The 24,852-nt window shown below is 39.2% G+C and overlaps 1 long non-coding RNA gene across 2 annotated transcripts in view; it reads right to left on the reverse strand.

Annotated features, from left to right (window-relative positions):
* Window positions 1-24,852, reverse strand: part of LOC142068673 (uncharacterized) — a 250,681-nt gene that overhangs the window by 199,583 nt on the left and 26,246 nt on the right. The window contains exon 2 of one of the 2 annotated variants that reach the window (XR_012664595.1): window positions 8,940-9,033. This is a non-coding gene — a long non-coding RNA (uncharacterized LOC142068673). Of the gene's footprint in view, window positions 1-8,939; window positions 9,292-24,852 lie in introns of those variants that run through there. The other variant, XR_012664594.1, reaches the window with a different exon arrangement.

Here is a 24,852-nt window from a genome sequence, read left to right on the forward strand (position 1 = left end):
GTCATTATAAGAAAGAACCAGATGCACACCTTGTACTCTATTCACAGTCATTACTTTTTATTGTCTCCTTTTCTTTAGCTTGCACTTTAATTTAGGATTGGTTGCACTCTACTGCGGATTTGACTGAAGCTGCTGTAAAATGCTGAAACTTGCAAATCACAAGTGCAATGTGGTGATATTTAACCAGATTAATACATTCAAGCCACGGCAAAGTCAAATTCCAGGTGAAAATTATGCCGTTCTGGGTGGGCTGATTTAAGAAGATCAAAACAAAAAAATGTTAGGGAGTATGAAATATTGATTCAGAACCCACAGAGACCTGCCACTGCTATTGTGTGCTTGCCATGTATCCTACGGTACGGCCGGGCTGTAAATTTGTCAGAGGTTGTTTTACTTCATTTGATATCTACCTCATCAAATGTGAATCATGAAACCACATAAACTGCAACAATGCTGTCCTCCTACTGACTTCACGGAACATAAACAATAACAATATAAATACAACTTACCAAAGTCTTAAGTAAAGCACTTAAAGGAAATCTATATTTTTATATAAACTGTAGCTGTTTACTGTGGTATGATTTTTCTGTTTAACTCTGGGTAGCTGGAAACTGTCTCACTACCAAAGCAAAGCATATTCCTTGTGTACTGCAAATTAAAGCCAAAGATGCTACATTTTGTTTATCTCCTGGCTTTAGTGTTCCCATAACTTCAGCAATAAGATATTACACATCACAGCCTATAATATGATGCACGTTTGATCGCTTTATGAATGAAAATAAGGTATCAGCTCTTCTCTTTGTGCAAAGTGTTAAGAAAAGATGGTTTCTAACAACCACATTGATGCTGAGGGAAGAATTCAGATGAGTTCTAGGAATTTCCAGGCCTCTCCCTTCAGCACTCATCAGCCTTATTGGATACTGGTTCTTAACCTTAGTTGATACACAGTATCCTGCAATGACACTGGATACCAACTCATGCAAGTTTCATAGTTCTCTCTGCTGATTGTTAACCACAATATTTAAATTTGTGTTATCTGAACTATAATGAGAACCTGGCCTGGAAAAACTCAGACACTAAAATCAATGTTGAAACCATGTTAAAATTCTTAAGACAAAAGACAGAGGTAAGTCTGGCACATTGTCCTTAAAATACCCCACTGTGCCTAGCTATTGTCTCTTCCAAAGGAAGTTCCTAGTACACCCCACAGACAGCATACTGGAAGATCTGCACACTTCGGCATTTTGGCCACTTCTCCAGCTATCGTCAGTTAAAACAACCCACTCTACATTATTTTAGTACATTTTTTTTGTGCCTAAATGTCCTGTGCTGTAATGAATTACAAGAATCGACTGGCTTGAAGACGACACCTTAGGAAAATGTATATAGTTTCTCTGAGTGGAAGGATGGTCTTGTGTTTAAAGTACTAAACTAAGACTCAGGAAAAATCTTGGTTCCCTTCTAGTTCTGGTCTGGGCTTGCTATGTGAGCTTGGGCAAGTCACTTAATCTCATTGTACCTCCATTCTCCCTCTCTAAAGTGGGGATAATACTACTTTCTTTCCCCCACCTTTTTCTCTATTTAGATTAATTAAGCCTTGATGACCTGCCGTGACCCAGTAAATAGCTAAATTGTTGACAACAGTTCATGTCCTGTGGGGCTGGCTGGGGGTGGCTCTTCACTATGGGCATTACAACCTGTCAAAATGTGTCCAAGGGTCATGTAGGAGGTCTGGAGGGGGTGTTGGTTCCTGCCCCAAGAGGGTGGGAGGCCCTAGACTGGGTTGACCCACTCTCACCCTACAGCGGCAGCTCCTGCAGCTCTGGTCCTGTGGGGTTGGCTGGGCTCAGCTCCACACCCTGGGCATTGTGATCTGGGGTAGGAGGTCATAGTTCCACTCAGGTTGCCTCATCTACCTCTCTGTCATGAGATGGGGGACTGACCACGCCAAATTTGAGTGATTGGTGTGGCAACTTGACACGAGGTTGCAGTGCCACTCACTCAAAATTTGTCTAGCGCTCCCCACCCCATCATCATGACAGACAAGTGGCTGGGCCAAACCTGAGTGGTGCTGTGGGTGTGGAGACAGAAGCCACAGGGCGGGCTCTGCAAACCCCCCACCCTCGGGCCTCTCACCATCACCTCACGAGCAAGACCCATATGCCCCTTCTCAAGGCTTCCCATGCCCCTCAGGGGCAGGACGCAACACACACCCCTGGGCCTCCCATGACACTGTTCTTGCAACCCAATTTTGGGTTGCAACCTATGTATTGGAAAACTCTGATTGGGAACGTAAACTGTGCATAGCATAAACTGTCTCCTGCTATATATTTGTACAGTGCCTACTTTAATTTAATCTCAACTGTGGCCTCAAAGTACTACTGCAATACAAATTATTAATTATTATTAGGCTGATAGATTCTAACACCTCTGACTTCTAAGAACAGAAAAAAACATGAATGTAAATGCTTTGGCTTTTTAGTGTGTAAGCTCTTGGGGTCAGGGCCTGCAATGCTGATTTTCACCTGCTCAAAATCTAGCTCTAACTTTGCAAAATAATCTGAAAAATTGACCAGCCTAGGAACAAAAATCTGCTTGCCCCCATTTACAAAGCTGATGATGAAAAGTAGCTTTTCTAACTGCACCAAGCAAGGAGGAGAGTGGAATTTTACAGGGCTGGTTTATAGGTGATTCAGGGTGAAATTTAATGCCAAAACATTTAGATATTTTGAGGTGTGAGATCTGAACCATCTGCACTGAAAAAAGAGGTTTCCTGAATGAGAAGATCAGTGTCACCACATATGTTAGATTAGGCTCCTGAAAATGGTCTGTGCTGCTAACTGATAAAGAAGGGTTATCTCTACATCTGCATTGAACTGATAGTATCTCTGTGTCACCCAGTGCTGAAATGTTGACTGAGATGGGAACCACAAGTCTAACATTTGAAGTGAGTGCTAAGGAAAATATTTCGTGTCCGTGTGAACTCAAAATGAATTCTCAGAAAAATTAAAATCAAATTCATGGCATCTGCAGAGGGCAAACTAAGATTGTTTGGAATTGCTATTTCTAGCAATTCTTTTTCTATTCATCACAATCTACAGTTGGAAGGAAAACACTCAACTATGACACCTTCTAACAATTTGGTATCCAAGCTGCTAGAAGTGCTCTCACTGGGGCCAGAGAGACTTTGTCTACACTGGAGTTTCATCAGTAAAAATTTAGTTTTTCAGAAGTGTGGAAAAAAAATACCCACCCACCCCGAACAACAAAAGTTTTACTGACAAAAAGCACCGGTGCGAACAGCACTTTGGCGGTGAGAGAGCTCTCCCGACAAAGCTGCTGCCACTCATTGGGAGTGGAATTTTTTTGTCAGTGGGAGAGCTTTCCTGCCAACAAAGCTACCGCCAACAGAGCGACCACCACTACCGGCACACCTTTCAGTGGCACGGCTGTATCGCTAAAGGGGGCAGAGTGTAGACATAGCCTAAAATGAAGCAGCTTGGAAAGACCTATGATACATTGGGACACGGAACCTAATCCTAAAAATATGCAGGATTGAGACTAGGCTCAGAGTAGTCCCATTCAAAACACGGTCAAGAGAACGATGCTCAGTAGTAAGTGTTTTCAGTGTCAGACAGTGTTTGCACCATGTGATGAGAATGAGTTAGATCAGCTATGAAGTCTAGGATGCCTTTACAATTGAATCATCATAGTTGATTGCTATAGCTGTTGAAAACAATATTGACATTCAGAGTACAGAATTTTCCATCAATAGGGACTTAATCCTACTTGGTGAACCTACTTTTAAACAACTATATAGGATGACCTGTGCCCCAGCACAATTAAGTACATTTTGTTCTTGTCGTGCAAAGGAGATCATACTAAGTTTTAACAGCATTCCTGAATCACGACACCAACCAGCAAAGTCCTTTTCGGGCACTCTCAGTTTTGTAACCAGGTCTAATGCTATCGTAATTTGACAGTGTAGAGCGGACTATAGTTGAAAGAAATTGTAAACATTTCAATGAAATACACGTAGCAAAATCCTCTAAAAAAATCTGACACAAAGGTGGCATTTCATTGTTGAAAATGCTGATTCAACATCAATGGAACTAGCAATCTTGGTGGGACTAGTATCAACTAGCCACTGATTGCTGCCAGCATTTTAAGCACTCTGTCATCCAATGCAGGTCTAGTTAATACAAGCAGCAACCCATGTACATGTGGGCTTCTAATGTTGCTAACACTACTGAAACTAACCTCTATTAGTCACGATGAAAATGTTTTGAATAATGTCCCAAGTGTAGATAGCCCATGTATGACCCTGATGTAGCACAGCACTCAAGCTGTGCAGGCCAGTGCATGTGATCCTGGCCTGGGACTCAGGAGACCTTCTTTTCTTAATCTTGGAAAAATCACTTCAGCACTCTGGGCCTCAGTTTCCCCATCCATAAAATGGTAGATGATAATTTTGACCTCCTGTGTAAAGTCCTTTGAGATCTACAGGTGAAACATGCTATGTAAGAGTGAGTGGTGCTTATTACTAAACGTAAGCATGTGCGTGCATCATGCCATGTTGCAGGTGCTTACAGGTGCTAACATCAACATACATACCAAAAACCATACGCTGTAAAGGAAAAGCAGCATGCATGAGTTAATGGAACCTCAATGTGTTCATTTGCTGACATTTTGTTATTTTAACTGAGCGTCCTTAAACATGCGTCAATATAGGTGCGGAGCGGGATGTACATTTGGAGTGTATGAGGATGAATCATTTGAACTGAACTAAAAGTGTCTCTGTCTATATGACACTGAGAATACATTTTACACTGTTTTCTTGGATCTGCTATTTTTGGATTTATTTATCTGAACCAGTAAATTATCTAATTAGTGGCATATATAGTTGAAACATGAGCTATTGTGAATATTTACTGCACACTTGTTCAGGCATTTATCTGAATAGGTGGCATGCTAGGCCTATGTCATGAGGAATAATGATTCTTCGGAAGAGTTACAGGAAATTATAGAAGAGAAAAAAAAAGTTTTGCACAGTGGGTTGTAGATTCCAACAACATATATAAATTTTTTCAGAGGTAGAGTGATTGCATAGTAATGACAAAAATTTTATTGTAACGAATAAATCAATACTTGCCCTACTGCAATCTCAGATGTTACTTTTATGGGTCTTCCCATGACTATTATATAAAACTGCTCCTGATAGTGTGTGTTTAAGGGGGGAAAATGGTATGGTCCCAACTCTCTGCACACTGTGCTCTATCTACTATTAATCACTATCTCGTTGCATGGCGATCCATTTATATCACTGCAACAACAGAGCTGAGTGTTGTACAGTGATGGACTACATTGCACACTGAATGTTTGTTTTTACAATGGAGCTGTCATCGAGTGCTCAGCAAAGTGGAAATACAAGGTATTAACAATTAAAAATGAAACCGAAGTGGCAGGAAGTTTAGAAAGAATATCCCACAAGAGACATATTCAGAGAGGGAGAGAATTTGGGATTCTAGTGTCATATCTTCTCCATCAGCTAAACTCACCCAGGGTTCTATGCAAAACAGTCACAATCCCTGGCATTGGATGGACTTGGCTCTGCTCTGCTCTATTCTAGTTTATTTCTTGTACTGGGACCATCACCATAATATCTAAGCATCTTTCAGCAGTATATTAAGCACCATGACTATTATCTTTCTAGATCTGTTTGAGCTGGGACATAAGTTATGGGGTGGGTTTCTATGGCTTATTTTATACAGGAGCTCTGAGTAGATGATCATAATTGAGGCTACAAGTTTGTCACAGAGGTCACGGATTCCGTGACTTTCTGGGACCTCTGTGATTTCTGCAGCAGCACGTCCCTCCCTCAACTCTTAGGTTGAGGCACTGCCCCCGTAGTTCCCATTGGCCGCAGTTCCTGGTCAATAGGAGCTGCGGAGCCGGTGCTCAGGGTGGAGACAGTGTGCAGAGCTGCTTCGCTGCGCCTCTGCCTAGTAGCTAAGGGAGGAACATGTCACCGCTTCCGGGGAGCCACGGAGAGCCAGCTAGGGAGCCTGCCAGCCCCACCAACCCTCCCTCCTCCCCCAGCACCAGTGGGGGTCCCAGACTGCTCCCCCAGAGCACCAATGGCAAGCCCCGGACCACCACCACCCCCTGAGGACCCGTGGAACCTCCAGGCCACCTGCCCCTGCCAAGATTTAGTCAAGGATATATAGTACAAGTCATGGACAGGTCACAGGCCATGAATTTTTGTTCACGGCCTGTGACCTGTCCATGACTTTCACTAAAAATACCCGTAACTAAAATATAGTCTTAATCATAGTAGTCCCTTCTGGCCTTAAAATCAATGAATCTTTCATGTGTGGTTCTTTATTCCACTCCTTGTGGGAAGATGACCTTGTAGGACCCAAAAAACAGGTGGTGATGACCAGAAAGGGAGGGACAGAATGTCCAGAAGATGGGAAGACTCAGCTCCCTGCACCAGTACATAGCTGAGTGTCGTTTCTTGTCCCACTTGCTTACATTTTCCTTTTAGGCCCTGATCTTACAAACAATGTGACAAAAGGGAGCCATGCTGGTGGGGTACACTGAGGAGTCTCTTTGAAGTCAACAGAACACCATGTGTTTGCAGAATGTCATCGCTAGTGCAACGTCTTGAAGGATTGAGTCTTTAGAATGATACATTTGCTTGTCTTATCCCACCATTGTCAAATAATAACATGATTTCTAGCAGAAAGGCTGATATAGAATGACATTTAGTTTTTCTTATTTACACTTCTTAACATTCTTAATAACATATATTAATTTTAAAATATTATTTCCTTCACCAGGCACTACTGATGAGCAACCACATAATCTCAACACTCTATCCCCTGTCCTTCCTCCCCATTTCCTCTTCCCTACTCTATCATTACCCCTTCATTGTTTCCCATCTGAAGTTAGATTGGATGCTTGACCCATGTCTATTTGTCCCTAGCAGAATCTGGGCATTATAATAATAAATAACAAAAGTATTATAAATAGCATTTCCCTGCTGCAAAAACATTTTGTTTGGGTCAGATTTCAAACGTGCATGAGCAAAATTGCATTAATGAGAAACCTGGGTTGTGCACACACATTAAAGTTTGAGAGTTACTTTAGCACACGCCTTTGTAAAGCTAGCCCTATATGCTACCATCCATAAACGTCTAAGTAGCTTGTACAATTCAATGTTTAATTTCCAGTTCTTTTCATTTTAGAATAATATATTTTTATTATTTTGCTGGAAAATAATATTTTCAGCCTATAAGGGGCCTGATTATCAGAGTCACTGAGCAACTCCAGAACTCCCGAGCAACTCCAGAATTCCCATTTGTCCATCAGAACTTTGCAACCACACCCTAAGAACAGGAGTCACAAAAATTAACTTACGACTATCTTTTCTCATTATATGACTTGCATGGCTTATTTTATCAGATACTGGCTCTGCCCTGATATAATCCCCATGTACTGGAAAAAAACTTTGCACTGAACTTCAGGACTTCAGATGGATATACTCTTTCCTTGGGAGTAGGACTAATTTATTCATCAGTATGCTAATTTCATTTGTGTATTGATACTAGTGAATATCCTGAAGTCTCAATTTGGCATGGTTTGTAAGAATGCTTGTAATGATAAATGACGAAGTGGGCATGTCTACATGCATCCTTTCTCTTTTGCATTTTAATTCATTAACCAAAAGAGGTCTTAAAACCACTTACCTATTTCCTAACCTTCTTATAGATTAGAATGCACTGCATAGTCATCCATCTGATAAAAGTATTGAAGAAAGATTGGTTCCTCCATTTTTTTGCAGGAAAAATTCTGTCCATTCCTTTCATTACTTAGTTAAACTTAATTTTATTCCTTTCTGTAGATTTTAGTTGCTTGGACAGCCCTTTGCATTTGAGAATGGTTCTGTTTGTACCGTGAAAAGTTTGTTGATAAGTGATTCAACCAAGCTAGAAAGGATGGACTACACATCTTGTTACACATGCTGTGTTCCAGGTGAACAATATATGGTAAAATTGTTCCAGTCACCTTCTTATTGACAAACCTAAACAGAAGTTATTGGTGCCATTGCATTAGAATAGGGCAAAGAACTATCAAATTAGCAAGTCTACAGTACTTTAGTTAAGGACGGGAGTCCACATTACGACCCATCACTACACCTCTATGGTATTAAATTTGGTCACAATTGGCACAGGAAGAATATAGGTTCAGAACGAGCTAGAGTGAATATTGATTAATCTCTTCAGCAAAAATGAAATTTCTTCAAACTGAACTTGAGGACATTGAAAGCTTTCTTTAGCTGAGAAAAGGAAGCCATTATTTAAACAGTATATTCACTTCTTCCAACACCACTCATCTCTTACACAGTAGAGAACACACAAGTATCCCCACTACAACATACTGACAGTGGTCTTTTTTCTCTTTTTTTTTTTTAACTGAACGGTTCACTCATTTCAGGGAAGAATATTAAGGGTGGAATTTTCAAAAGCACTCAGGGTCGGCCTAAGGCTGCTCTTATTGAAATCAGGGGTGCTGGAACAATTTGTATAGTGGGGGTGCTGAAAGCCATTGAACCGAACTGTAAACCTTGTTTATGATGGAAACCACTTCAAGCCGGGGGTGCTGCAGCACCCCCAGCACCCCTAGTTCCAGCACTTATGATTGAAGTAATAGATTGATAGAGTTTAAGACTAGAAGATGACCATTAGATCATCCAGTGTGAACTCCTGTAACTCACAGGCAATTACATTTCACCCAGTTACCCTGTATTGACCCCAATAACTAGTGTTTGGTTAATGTATATTGACTTCAAAAGGAGCACAAGAACGCCAATGCCCAGAGCTTTTGAAAATTGCACCTTTAGCATGCTACCAATTTAGAAAGTAGGAAATCAGTACCTCAGCATCTCTGGAAGTAACTGCTGCTCTTTACCAATGATGATCACCTTTTGCCGTGTGCTCAGCCCTGTCTTCAGTACTGCTGCCAGCATTGCTATAGAGAGAAGGACCCTGTTTTATGAAGTCAGATTTGAGCACTTCACTTTTTAGAAGACAAACCTGAAAATTGCTAGTGGTTCTCATGCACACAACATGGTGTGCGGTGTGCATGAAGACAGCATTATATATTCCACTCCCATCCTATCCCTTTTGCTTTATTGAAAAGAGACAGCTTTTTAACTGAATAATTCTCTAAGTATTTGTAGTTTGCTGTTGTTACTATTCCACAGCTGAGATCACAGTGTTTTGAAGTAAATCAGATGAGAATTATACTATCTAGAAAGGATCAGCAGACATTCAATGCACCTATATTAGGTTAATGCATTCTTCTTATGGATTTATTTTTCTTTGTTCAAACCAAACAGAAAAGGGAAAATAATAAAAGCCTTCAAACAAGTGATTTACTGTATATCAGGGAATGTGTTTACCTGCCCTACTTAGGTGTGGAAAAACATGTTAGCTAATGTGGCAAGATATGAATATTTTCATCTTTTATTTCCATAAAGATTAGCTGCATATGGCCCCAAGAGTAAACAACATGCATTGGTTCATCAGCTCTATTGGGAAAGGAGGCAGCGCTAAAGATGAATCTCTGCTCTTAGCTCCATTGCAATTCACACTATAACTAACAGACCAGAAGAAATAAAGATGTTTATTGATTACCTTTTCCATAACTTTGCACAAAGACTACTGAAGTCCAGCCGAGTTTACTGATGACTTAACTCTTTTCATTAAGTTGTGACACAAGGAGATAAAGGGGAAAAAGCAATTTGCTGAAATGGAATTTGTATTCAGGAAAATCATCATGTTTTAAAGTAGAAACTGATCGAGAAAAATTAAATATATCCTTCAAAATAAAGACTGAAATAGTACGAGTTTCATGTACTGAATTTTGGATAACAACATGACAGGACGCCATGTTTCTGAAACTAAACTGGCTCTGTATTAAGAGAACTATTTACAGAACTGCTGCTACTGGAATCAGCATTCCAACCATGTCCACACAGACTGAATTCCTTGTGCCTCCTCGAAACTTTTCCATTCTACAATCGCTGTTCCTCCCTCCGAGTTCCATGCAGGTTTCTACAATAAGTGAACAGGTAATATGTGATTTGCAAACATGAATGCCTTAATAGACCATTCGATTCTGCATTTGAATAGTTAAATTGGCATCTAGGCACATAAAAAAAGTCATTTATGTACCCATATAGCTAACTGAGCATCTAAATGCATGCTTTAAAACATAGGCATTTGAAAATTGAGCTTATACTATACAAACAGAGTTGTCCAAAACAAATGGTTTTCCTAGCAATGACTCTTTAAATTATTTTACCAGTACAGTTCTATTGTTCACATCCTCATAGCTGACCTGGCCAATTTGACAGTAGTAATGTAGAGATTCTGTCCAGTCCTCCTTGGACAGAGCTCAGTTACACTGAGAAGGGCTTTGTGAGACGGAGGATTTAACAGAGAAAAAGTGATGGAGGGCCTTAGGACACTATCTGGGTTGCAGGTGACTCCCTCTTGGGGAAAAAGAAATTTAGAGCCAGTTCTGAAAGACAAACCCTGCATATAAAAGTGTTTAATCATTGTGGCTACTAGACTATTTATCAAGATTTTCCAGTTGGTGACAGCAGCTTTTACAGAACTCATTGTAATGCCAAAAGATGTAGCAGAAAAAGATTAACTTTTTCTATAGGTTTGAAGAGTATGATGTGCAGTAGAAGTTTATCATAAATTGGTATTATGTTATTCCCTTCAACTGCTTCAAAAACTAGAGGAGTATTGCTTTTATTAGCAGCGAGTTAAATTAATGCAGCTACTTAGGTACCACAAACTGAGAAGTTTTTATTTTGGGGTTTTTTTTGGCATTTGAATAAATGAAACCCCACTCTCAGAAGAAGCTGAGCAAAAATGGGCTTTGGATATTAGGCTTGGCCATTCCTGACGGCTCATAAGAACATATAAACTCAACAGCAAATATGTGTTTATTTTTGTTTTATTGCAAATCAGTCATCCTAGCTCCATCTGCTCTCTTTCTCACTTCCAGGACATCTGATTGTAATATCGTTCTAAATTAACCCAATGTGGCATACTTATTCTTGTTTCTGTTTAAACAGCAGTACATTTTATTTTTTTGGCCAGATGAAACCTAATTTTTATGTAAACCAGCATGTCACTGAATATATTTTAAAAAGTTTCATTTAAACTCAATGTCTGAATGTTCTGTACAACATAAGATCCAATCTTAGTGATATCTGAAACACCATGACCAACTTCATTAAAAAGTCTATTCAAGATGCAAGTCAACCCTGGCACAGGTAAATCATACCCCATTTACTGCATGGGTCATATGATCAAAACTGTGGCCATCCTGGCTTGTTGCAGAAGGATTGCTCAACAAATAACTGGAAGGGCATCATCATATGGGAGGATGGCAGGAACCCACTGCCCAAAACCACAAGACTTGCTGTAAGTCAATAACAATCACCATCATCAGTGAAATGTTGAAGTGCAACTTGGATGTAAACAAAAACAAATTAAACATGCATTTCACCATCCGAAATTAATGACACACAATTGTACCACGTCAGCAACGTGTTGAAGTTGTACTGAACAACAGTTTCATGTAAATGTTACAGGATGAAACATCAGAATGACCATAAATTCCAGGCAAAAACACTTTGGTGGTTATATAGCTCTTCAGTTTAAGGAACACTCAGAAGTTCACTGTGACTCAACAGACATTATCAATCAAGCTTACCAGAAGTAGTTATTACAGTTAGATGGTTCTTGGAGTCAGAATATCCCAGTTGCATTAATCAGAGATCATTTGAATTTAGTTTCATTTGGATTTGTCCCAAACATCGAAGGATTGTATTTTTAACTAACACAGATCTTAGGCTTCTGACCAAAACAGTTTTATTTAAAAAAAACAACCATCCCTTTTCTTTATATACTTAATGGGAAATTGTCAGCCTAATGTGGCTTTGCAAGACTAAAATAAAGTGTGTGAAGGATTGTTATACATGATGTGTGCAATTCTGCTCATAGAACTGGTAAGTGAACATGCCTATCCACTGGCAGAAGTTAGCCCTTGTGTATGATTTGCATCTTGCCAGTCTCTCTTTAGTGTTTCTGAAATTCTACAGTTAAGCAGGGCAGGAAGATATTTATTTATTTATCTATTTATTAAAATCAGTCACAATTAGTCACAATTAGTAAGACAGTTAATGCATGATCCACAAACAATATAATCTCAGTGACTTTCTTGTATGTCCTTATAGGAAAATATGTGCTAAACCAATATGGAAGGTCTATTCCAAATCTGGGGGCAAATACAATTGAGAATGTTCATAAAAGAAAATAATGCACCGAGAATTTTGAATTCTGTTATCAGTCACTGGAAAACATGGGTGGCGAACCAGATAAACCACAGAGGTCTGAGACTCTAAATGGTATAATTTCATGTGGTCATGTACAGGGTTTATAACAGGAGAGCAAAAAATATCTTCGTCACCCAGTAATTAAAAATAATTGTTTTAATAAACATGGCGAAAAAGCAGAAATATAGCATTTAAAGAAATGTTAAATATTTAGAATAAGAGTCTTGGGCTCATAGCTAACACAGTCAGGCTGTACACATCATGGTGGTTGCCAGGAATCACAAACATATTCAAGATGGTGAGCAGTTTTGTACAAGCTGAAAAGTACCACGATAGTTTCTTAAAGCTGCCTAAACATTAGTTTTAACCAATGCTATGTCACATGCACAAATCCACATGCCTGGATGTATATGCCCCTGACCATTTAAGATGACGCACCCTGTCCAAACACTAGAACACAGAAACTTATTCCAGCTGGCAAATGACAAAACAAAGGTGACAAGCTGACAATGAAAAAGAAGAAGAAATGGAAAATCACAGGCAACAGACTGAGGTGGGAACATTTCAAAAGTCCAGGAGACGAGACAAGAAAATAATAACTATGGAAGGAAGACAGAAAATTTGGGAGAGGGGTAGTGGACAGTCATATGCGAGCAGTAGGAGTTTAGCCAGTCTCAAGAGTGATTTAGTCTATGTTTGGCTCAAAAGACTCAGGTTGGCAAACCTGACTCTTTGTGGTTTTACTTTTCAGATTTATCTTTCCAATTTGTACTGGATACAGTGCATTTAAAAACATATGGGAAATGGAGAACGTGTCCTATGTAATAAATACATGTCCTATATATAATAAATAACCAAATTCAATTAGCTTGGCATCGGAACCATATTTTGTGTGTATAATTTGGAAACTTAACATCTTGTATGTTCTTTTTGGAGTAGAGAATTTTGCTGAAAACTTCCTCACGGAATAAAAAGATAATGGGCCAGGATTCTCATCTGAGCTACATCGAGATGAGAATCTGGCCCTAAATATTCCACAAATCCAGATCATAGGACTGATGATGGTCTCATATTGGTGTAAATCAGGAATAACTCCTTTGAAATCAATGGCATTATACTAGGATATGCTAGTGAGAATTCAGTGTGAGATCAGAATTGGACTCTTTAAGTCTTCGTGTAAAGATGGGGGGGAGCACGTGCGCAAAATTTACCCACACTGGTCTAATTCTAATTCCATGACGGTCTTTCAGACTGCCAACATCTTAGAACAAAGGTGGAAGACCAAGCAGTTTAAAATTTCAAGCTTCTCAAAGGAAAACAAAATTATAAAGAGCTAACAATCATGAGGTTTTGAAATTCAGCATATAGCAGGAAAAGAAACCACACTTTGTTTTTGACTTGTATAGGCATTTTCAAAACACACTTGCCTTCTTGTTCCAGGGTAACATGTAGATGTTTATTGCATGCTTATTTATTGGTCATATTGGATTACTTTTCAAGGTTTGAGACTTTAATGGTTATAAACCTCCTTCTTCTCATGATATTTGGGTATTTCCACTTCCAGCACTGGCTGGAATTAGATAAACACAAATATGTAAAATGGTAGAGAGAAAAAGTAACAGAAATGAATGTTAAATGTAAAATATGTATTTGATAAAAGATATAGGAAGATGTGAAATTACTCTGGATAATTTCACACTTTTGAGCAGAATTGTGATTGAATAGCCAGGCCCCCACAAAATGCTTAAGGTAAGGTCTAGAAATAAAGTAAAGAGACATTTTAATTAAAGTTAAAGATAACGAATGCTGTTCTATGGGATCCCCTGTCCTGGTTTCCTCCATTTGGGAAGTCTACACTGTTAAACACTTGCACTTTATTTCCAGTCTGCATTTGTCTACCTTCAACTTCTAGCCATTAGATCTTGTTATGCCATTGTCTGCTAGAAGGCACATCTAGAGCTAGTGAACAGTGTGAGGATGAGCCCTGCCCCTTAAAACACAATGGAGATAATTAAAAAGTCTCTACTCAGAAATATCACACTTATTTCCTATAGTATAAGTCCTGTGACAAGTTGTCAATTAGTTATTATTTTTCCTACAATAACTGTGGTATCTCAGGAACTGTGGTGTGATGACCATTGCTAAACAACGACTTTTTCCGTAGCAGCTACTGTAACATGGCAAAACTTGTTACAGCAGAACTATGGACCTAATTTTCAGGGGCTTCCTTCCCCAAGTATATCCTACATTTGTTACTCCATATTTACACTGGTATCTTTAAGGGCAGAATTTGGCCTCACACAATGTATACAATGTGATGTACCCCCTATTGTATCTGGGCAAATTTGGGGTCTTGCAAATGCTATGATATTATTTTAAAATAGCTTGGTAGTTTGGTTTCTTGAGATGCAGGCAAGGCTGAATCTTGAAGCTACTGCAATCAGTTGAGGAGGAGTTTTGGATCATAGTTAATTAAGTGCTTTCAATTTTGTAGACTTGATCAAGATAACCAAAGTGCAGAGATTAAGAAGGAGACTCTTATTTTCATACTAATCTCTGTTAGCATTATTGTTACTTCATACTTCCAACCCCCGTCCCAATCCCACTTCTTGTATCTGCCACCTAGATTGTAGGCTCTCTGGGTCTGGGATGGTTTTCTTTGTTACTTATTTTTACAGTGTCTAGTACATTAAGGCCTTAATCCTTGTCCGAGGTTCTTGGCATTACTGCAATAATAATAATAATAACGAATAATTTATAAGAATAGAATACAATGTTTAAATCTTCCCAAAACATTGTCCCATACTGAACGTCCATTCCCTCAGGTACCTTATCTAATCCAGACCCTCTCCAACAGCATGGAAATGCATTAAACACAAACCTCAACCCTCTTAAAGGAGCTACAAACAGCCTCACTCATTCCCAGCCCAGAAGTCTAATCCATGCCTCTTGCAATCTCTTAGCCAGCCTCTTCACTCACAAGCCCCTACTTTATCTCTGGGGACACCACCCAAAAGGAGGCATCTAAGAAATAACTCCTCTTGGACTGCCAAAGACCCTTTACGAAAGAGACCTTTATAACTGGAGGCTTAGCTCAGAGAGCCCACGGGTGGACCACGTTTTCTTATTGCCTCTTCTAAATACAAATGTCTTTACCAAGAAACCAATCTGCCTTTTTCGCTTCTCTAGTTCCCAGAAGTAGCTACCCGGCCAAATTTTGAATTTAAGTGCTTTGTTTACTTTATGATTAAAATTGCTGAACAAGGTGGTGGAAAGAGAGTGGACCCATGCATTGTTCAAAAGTACTGAAGCATTGCTCAGTATAACAGGGAGTGCTCAGCCTTGGAACTGTTATTAAAGGCCCAGCATGCCTTTTCACATTCCTATTTAACTTAAACGAGAGAAAAGTATCAGAGTCCATGAAGAAAGCAGGTTTCATGTTGCCTCGTGTCTTTTGTATTTTCTACATCCCAGTAGTAAAAGGCAAAACCTTAGCAATAGAAAAACATTATCACTGTTTATTCAATAATCGATATCCTGTTTATTAGCAGACATGCTGGTTTTCCTAGTCTTATGCTGAGATACAAAGATGGTCTGGAAGACAGCATGGACAACTGATGCTGAATTATTGAAAATCTGATTTCAATTACATTATAATACTTTAAAGTAATGTTGTAACCTTTCAAAAATCATATGCTACCAGCATTACCCTGGGTCTAAAATTTTTCTGTCTTGGGAATCTGGACTGAAGATTAGTTTAGGTCATACGATAAATAAAAAGAGTTTGGTTAATACTAAAGGGTAAATGAAGCACATCTATCCATATCACATTTGGGCCAATTCTAGCCTGCTTAGTCAAGCTAAGCAGTACCTTAGGCTTGGATCCTGCAATAACTGATGCACGTGTTTAACTTTAACTTCAGCTCCAATTTGACTACAATAGGACCACTAAAGTGCTGAAAGTTATGTGTACGTGTAAGGACTTGTCTACATGGGGAAATTTACCAGAAAGAATACAGGTATAATTATATAGCGTTAGTGTTACCGGTACAACTCCCTGTATAGACACTTTCATTTCGGAATAAGAGTGCCCTTTCCCTTTTATACCACATATCAAAGCGACACAGGCAACGGCACTGCTCACATAGTAATGTCATGTACTTTGTGACCACCTACACTCCTTGTGTAACACCAACAGACCCCAGTCATTGGCGGGCGGGATCGAACTTGGGGCCTCTGGAGCTTAGTGCATGAGCCTCTAAGGCATGAGCTAAAAGCCAACTGGCTGTTAGCTAAGGCTGTAGAGCAAACTCCTTTCTCTCTCTCAGTGGTCTTGGTGCTACTAGATGGGACAGAACACCACACCCAGGAGGTGTGTGGGTTACACTTGTTCAGGCAAAATACCCAGGGTGACAATCTATATCTGGCTCTTGATAGTATTAATAGGGGTCTAATTCAATCCCATTCAAGATTACCATTGTCAGTGGGAAATGTAATGAGTATTTAGACTGAATTTTTCACAAGGATCAAAAACTCACCGTTTTAAAAGGAAAAGAAGCCACGTATTAGATTTAAAAACAATTCATTGCAAATCATTTCATGGAGCAAAGGTATTGCCACATGAAATTCCATTAATCCATCACAGTTGAAAGGTTAGTAAGACATGCATACATCAGAAACGCTTTAGGTTGAGGTTTGGAATGGTCTATGCAATTCGCTTTCAGGTTTCAGGAACTGAAGTAAGTAATAATTAAATAAAAATAAAAATTGAACTAAAAGCTGTAAATCAAAGCAATGTAGGTAACTTCCATAACTTATTATATAGTTTGCTACTGGCCAGTACATGCAATTCAAATAATTGGAGTGGCTTTGCCTATTTGGGGTCTAAACAAATTGGGTAATTCATTTACCTAGTTCTTTGCAGAGGGGGTGTCAAGGTTCCTCCCCCACTCTGAACTCTAGGGTACAGATGTGGGGACCTGCATGAAAAACCTCCTAAGCTTATCTTTACCAGCTTAGGTCAAAACTTCCCCAAGGTACAAAATATTCCACCCGTTGTCCTTGGACTGGCCGCTACCACCACCAAACTAATACTGGTTACTGGGGAAGAGCTGTTTGGACGCGTCCTTCCCCCAAAAATACTTCCCAAAACCTTGCTCCCCACTTCCTGGACAAGGTTTGGTAAAACGCCTCACCAATTTGCCTAGGTGACTACAGACCCAGACCCTTGGATCTTAAGAGCAATGAACAATCCTCCCAACACTTGCACCCCCCCATTTCCTGGGAAATGTTGGATAAAAAGCCTCACCAATTTGCATAGGTGACCACAGACCCAAACCCTTGGATCTAAGAACAATGAAAAAGCATTCAGTTTCTTACAAGAAGACTTTTAATAAAATAGAAGTAAATAGAAATGAAGAAATCCCCCCTGTAAAATCAGGATGGTAGATATCTTACAGGGTAATTAGCTTCAAAAACATAGAGAACCCCTCTAGGCAAAACCTTAAGTTACAAAAAAGATACACAGACAGAAATAGTTATTCTATTCAGCACAATTCTTTTCTCAGCCATTTAAAGAAATCATAATCTAACACATACCTAGCTAGATTACTTACTAAAAGTTCTAAGACTCCATTCCTGGTCTATCCCCGGTAAAGACCAGCATATAGACAGACACACAGACCCTTTGTTTCTCTCCCTCCTCCCAGCTTTTGAAAGTATCTTGTCTCCTCATTGGTCATTTTGGTCAGGTGCCAGCGAGGTTACCTTTAGCTTCTTAACCCTTTACAGGTGAGAGGAGCTTTCCCCTGGCCAGGAGGGATTTCAAAGGGGTTTACCCTTCCCTTTATATTTATGACAGGGGGTGTGTGGTGGAAATAACCTATATGCAACAGTTTATGATAACGTAAATTGTACTAATTTACTTGGCAAGTCTATACAATAGCTTGACAGGATTCAAAGCCAAATGCTGAAACCTGATCCCAGACATTATTTAACACAAAGCCACAAAAATCTCTAAACCTCAAACTGGCATGTCTCACCAAAAAGGTGATGATTTAAATCCACTGCATTTCACACAGAGTAAATGAACTGCTGAAACTTGGTCTTTAACCAGTGTTTGGAGCAGCGTTCAAATTGCAGGGTCTGAGATGGAAGAGGGTTCATCCAGAGGTCACTGCAACAGGTCTGGGTCCAAATAGATATAAACAACCAATGTGAATGGTGCAGCTGCCTCATTATTATATTCAGCTGGCCAGAAACATATTTTATGTCTTGATGACGTGAACAAGTGGTGAGGAAAGCAGTTGTCCATTATTTGGTTTTTAAGATTATATTTTCCAAACATTTCTTTTCTAAAGTTGTGAGTTAAAAATAAAAGAACTAATTGTACTGAAGATATTCCTCAGCTGTAACTTCAGCTATTGATTGCTATATTCTAGGTTATTGATGAACAGTGAAAATAACTTTAAAAACTCAAATATTTACCAGTCTTTAAGGAAAGCCACATTACACCAACACAGACAATTGTGTGGTATCACATGACAAATGTAAGACCCCAATCCTGTACATGCTTAACTTTATGCATGTGAGTAATTCCATTAAACTCAGTGGGTTGACTCATGTACATTTGAAGGATTGGGGACCTTAATCCTGCAATTTCCCCACACAGTTAGATCACTGTGCCATGGGGCTGTGTGTGGGCTAGGAGTCTACCTGCCCACAGCGGAACTTACATAATCAGGGTCTAAGTAGTAGCATTTTAATTATATGCTTTTGTGTATAAGATTAAAAACATTGAACACCAGGCAGGAACAAGCAAGATTTGGGCCCAAACCAAACACCTTGATCTGAATTTGCAGTTCAAACCTTTTTCAGTCATGTGTAAGGTTTTCAGACCATGACTTTGTATATGTTTGAGCTTCACCTAGCACAATGAAGCCCTCTTCATAGTGGGGGCTCGGGGCACTACTTTGGCTTAAATACTTAAGAATAATAAATACAAACATGAGGTCCACAATTTCTGGGTGTTGAGATCTGAAGAGCACTTTGGGGTGGCTGGTATGGAAAGCGGGAGTGGAGTCAGTGGAGTTAGTTCGGAATTGGCGCAAGGAACTGGCATCTGCAGACCCTGGATTTTGATGCAATCTCATTCCTGCTGTTAACACTCAGCAGCAAGGATTTTGTGATTCTTCTTAAAACCTTTTTGACTGATGGAAGTAAAATATGAGAGGGACCTGATATCATCACTTATGCTGCTGCACATTTGTCATAGTATCAACAACAAGCACAAGCTTGACTGAAATCACTTTTGGCTTCCTAGAAACTTAGTCCTGTGTCTGAGGTCAATGGGAGTTTTGCCATTAACTTCATTGAGAAATGGATTGGACCCTTAAAACTTTCAAAGCTGATCCAAAGTCCACTGAAGTCCATGGAAAGACTCCCATAAATGTCAATGGCTTTTGAGTAGGGCCATAAAGAACACTAATGTTGGCAGTAACAAGAAATAACCATTTGCCAGTTATTAGAACGTTATGAAAAAGGGCATTGGATGGAGATAAAGGGAAATGTAATAAAAGTTTATTTTAAACTATAATGTTATTTCTAGACATCATGTAACATTTCACAAAAATAATCCAAAAAAAGATTCCAGAACTTCTTGTAACAGTCTTTCGATTTACTAATGAAGCAGATATGTTGAATGTGTCATGGGAAATCATAACATGCCCATAATTTAAGCAAACAGTTAACTGAACAGTTAACAACCACTTTAAGGTAGCAGCCTGAAGCAAAAATTGTCAACAACTAATTGTAAAAAAAATTATTCTTATGTACTATAAATAATGGAAAAGATCATATATTAAAAAAACAAAGAGTTGTTGTGGGATTTAGCAATTGACTTAAAAATCAGGTTTGTTGTAGCAATCAATCACTGATTGTCTATCTGTCACAAGTAGGGTTATTAGAAATTTGAACCTTTAGGACAGTCCTCACATAAGAGGTGCTAACAGAAAACTCTACACCTGCATGGCAATGATTTAGCCAGGGAGCTTTGAATGCAAGGAGAGGGCCAAAAAGTTCAATCCTGCTTCCATTGAAGTCAATGAGAATTTTGATATTGATTTCAATTAGACCAAATAAAGCCCATCAATTGCTGCTATTTACTCAGTGCACAAGACTTAATTTAAATTAAACCAAAGAACAATGTGTATTCTATATTACTGTGATACATACAGTGATGACGCACATTCATTTCCGTGTCAGATTTCACTAGATTAACTATGAAATTTTATAATGACTTTACAGTTACTGCAAGTCAACCTCCACAAATTCTAATTAAGTGATCAAAACCTGGTTAGCCCCCAAGAGATTTGTTAATCATTTTAACAACAAAAGCACCACTGGACATATGTCTTAATGTGCTTCTTTTAGTGTTTTTTTTTATTAGTGGTGCAACTTTCTTTCAGTATTAAATCTTTGTTGCATCCTAGTTGTTGAGATCAAGTTGAGATTTAAACATTTCTTACTGAAGAACATCAAAATTATATAAGAGCACAACCAAGGTCCAGTTGCTTGCAGGTCCTGTATAGAAAGAATTAACTGAAACTTGCACTGGTCAGCCACATTATAGCAGTATTTTATGTTTAAATAATGGTTGGTGGATTTCCTTACATTAACTACATAACACAAATTGATGAGGTGCTCTCAACCAAAGTCATTCTATTGTTGATCTTTTGCTTAATTGGATTTAATCTTGGTTTAGTTTAGCATAATATTAGGTGGAAACAATTAAATACAATAGTGAAGCAGTTCATCAAACTTAAGGAAGATCCATGCTAAGTATTCAGATCTGATTCCCCCGAGGGTAAGACGTAAAATTATAAGGATAGAGAGTTATACTCTTATTTGTATACAAAAACTTTCTACTTTCTGTCCTTAGAGGAAAGCAGATGAAGAAGATCAATCAATATATTTGATTAAGCAGTAAGGTCAGATCCCTCAGCTGGTACAAATCAGTGTTGCTATGGAGCTATGTTGATTTACACCAGCTGAGAATATGGCCCATTGCTTTAATTTTTATTAAAAGTTAAAAGTATCAGATAACATCAATGCAAAGGATTTACAAATTTACAAATTCATAAATTGTATCAAAGTACCTATGACCCTTGCTAATAAAATAGTCTGTCAATTTCCCCCTTCTTTTCCATGTATAGCATGGGTATGTCTGCACTGCGAAGAAAAGCCCACAGCACTGAGGCTCAGAGCCCAGTCAATTGATTCAGCTGGAGGGCTAAAAATAGCAGTGTAGACATTCGGGCTAAGGCTGGAGCCCAGATTCTGAAACCCAGTGAGGAGGTAGGGTCTTGGAACCTGGGTTCCAGCCTAAGCATTAACATCTACACTACTATTTTTAGCCCTACAGCTCGAGACCTGCAAATCTGAGTCAATTCACCTGGGCTCTGAAGGTTGGTGTTGCGGGTTTTTCTTTGCAGTGTAGACATATCCTATGTGGCATGCAGAGGTGTATCCATCTTTAATTAAAATCTGAAGGAGTTGTTGGGGGACAAACTCACCCAGACTCTAGCTGGCCAGACATATTTGTTTGGCACTTATTGCCATCCTCAGATCAAAAGTCAGTCTGTGTGGGCCATGGTCACTAAACAAGTCCCACTGAAAGTTGCTGGGACTCATCCTCTTCCATCATTTAGGTGCTTTTGAAAATGCCATCCAAAATCCTTAGTGGTTCCATCTAGGCCATATATCATTTGAAGCACATGTAGATCTATCTTTGTCTCTATCAATCAGGAGGAATTGATTGTGGCTAAAAGTGCCACCAAAAGTTGAAGACCTCTGTGTGTATTGGGGGGGGGGGGGGGGGGAAGAGGGGTGTTTCTCAACTAGGTCAGAATATTCATTTTAATTTCTGATTTAAATTATAAACTTTCTGTGTTGGTCCCCAGAATGAAAACAGAAGGGTTTATGCAGATCTCCACTGTCTAGCTTTTTCCTGTTTCTAATATATCTTGCTGTATTATATTGAACATGAATGTTACCTCCACTGATGGAACATTTGAGCATCCCTGGAATTATCTTTGCCAAGCTACTGCAACGGTGAACTGAACCTGAGAAGCTCAATTGTTTGTGGTAGTACTTGCTAGAATTTGCAACAGACTGATGCGTCCCACATGCTTTATGGAGTCTGACTAGGACTACTACAGATGGAATAATATTTTTTCATGTTTGGGAATGAAGTGGTTCTCTGCACCACAGTGTAACATTGATCATCTGAGGGTCATGGACATCCAGAATCTTTGGGTAACTGGAGATGACAGCTCCGCATGCTTTGACATTTCCCCAACCGTGCTCCCAAGAGAAAGTATTTTATTGAGGCAAGCGTTTAGGTATTGGGAGTAATGCTCTGGGGTGATATTAAAAGCACTGTGCATGACCACAGACTAGACTGAAAAAGCAAATGCGAGTGACGGAGGATACAGAGCTCAGAGCCTCAAAGGGAAGAGAGACTTTTAACGGTTTGTTTGTGAGGTAAAGGAATTTAAACTCATTTGTAAGAGTCCCCACACCAGGTTACTTAAGCCACAGTGAAGGAAAAATAGCTCATGAGTTTGGGGTTCAAATAAAAGTCTTCTCACAGCCAGACACATCCCCGCAAAAGGGGTCTCGGTCTCAGCTCAGCCACCAAAGTGAGAGACATACAAGAGATTACCCATTTTATACTCTCCTTTATGGAAAAAATTATTCCAGCTGAACCCAGCCCTATCCCCCTTATAGCTGGGTTTCCTGGCAACAATTTCAGTGAGGACAGAGACCCGTGGTTGATAGTCTATTCAAGGAGAACATATTAATTCTCTTGATGCCAACCGATAGCCAAGGTCTATACATACCCCATCACAGCCTCAGATACAGGACTTTAGATACACAAGCAACCCATTAGTCATTAGCAATTTAACACAGTCCAAAAATAATTATGTGACAACAAACTCAACAAAATTTGCTCTGGAGCACAAGACGAAGTAGACAAGATTTCCATATTTTTGGAGGAGCATTTACTGTATTTGAAACAGATGAATTCTGTCTGTTTACATTAACTGCCTCACTAGTTGGTCCAATTATTCCTACTCCTTCAGCAATCATGTTATGCTTGTTCAAGAAGAAAGAAAGAACAACAGCTTATCTTGTTGAGAGCAAAGAACAAACAGTAAAAAATCACTGGATGCACTTAAGCACTACAGTTGTTGCTATTGTGCTAAAGAGATGATTCATGTTCTCATAGCAACTAGGGTGAAAGAAAAATGCTTTTCTTCTGAAAAGGATTCTGCTGTAATGGTTAAAGAACACTTGAATAATCAAGCCAAGTAGAAGAAAAAACCTGTTCCCTACAAAATTATTTACACTAAACTGGAAGACATGCTTGATCCTTATTCTGAACATTAGTCCATATATTTTCCAGTTTATAATTAACAATGTATATTGCATTAAGCTTGCGTAATGGCTAACAATGTCAAATATTGGAAAGCTCCCTAAAATAAGGTAAATCTTCCAACCAACATCTGTGGCAACTAAATGTTTATAGAGAATAACTAAGGAGGGAGAAATCAATATCATATCTTCAAACTCAAACTCTCTGCCACTAAAAGTTATTGAATCATTTGCATAAATGATTACTATCAAGTTTGTATAATCTGCCCAACATATTCTGCATCTGTGTCCATCTGGCCGCAAATAGCAACCACCACATTATTTCTGGCCCTGGTGTCACACGATGGTCATATGTCACTTTGGTCTCACTGCACGCACATCACAGTCACAGCATATTGCAGAGCATTAGCGAGAATGACAGAAGTCAGAGTGGACCATGGACATGTTATGCTGACTTCATAGTCTCCATGCATTGTGATCTTGTCCTCACACACTGAGGTTCACAGTGTTATCACCGTCACAATAAATCACAGTTTGTTAGCACATCACTGTCATGTTTTATTCATGCTGAATGTGCTCCCCCTCTACCCCCCCAAGCCATGCCTGGCAAAGTGGTTTGTACAAAACCACTTGATAAGTAGCTACAGGCACGGAGGGCAAACTTGCCCTTGATTTGCATTTTAATGCTATCCACTGTGGCCAAGTTTAGTCTCTCAAACATAGGGTGACCAGATGTCCCAGTTTTATAGGGACAGTCCCGATATTTGGGGCTTTTTTTTTAATGTAGGTGTCTATTACCCCCCTAATCCCCTATCCTGACTTTTCACACTTTCTATCTGGTCACCCTACTCAAACATGGCAAATTTTTCAGCATTATTAGAATTAGAGATCAGTACACCAGAACACTGGTAAGAGATTGGTCTTTATTGCCAAACATGAATCAGCGGGACAAACGGTTATATCCTGGCCAGATTGCCATAGTCAGTATCCAC

This window comes from Caretta caretta, chromosome 12 (assembly GCF_965140235.1).
Source record: "Caretta caretta isolate rCarCar2 chromosome 12, rCarCar1.hap1, whole genome shotgun sequence".
Classification (NCBI taxonomy): domain Eukaryota; kingdom Metazoa; phylum Chordata; order Testudines; family Cheloniidae; genus Caretta; species Caretta caretta.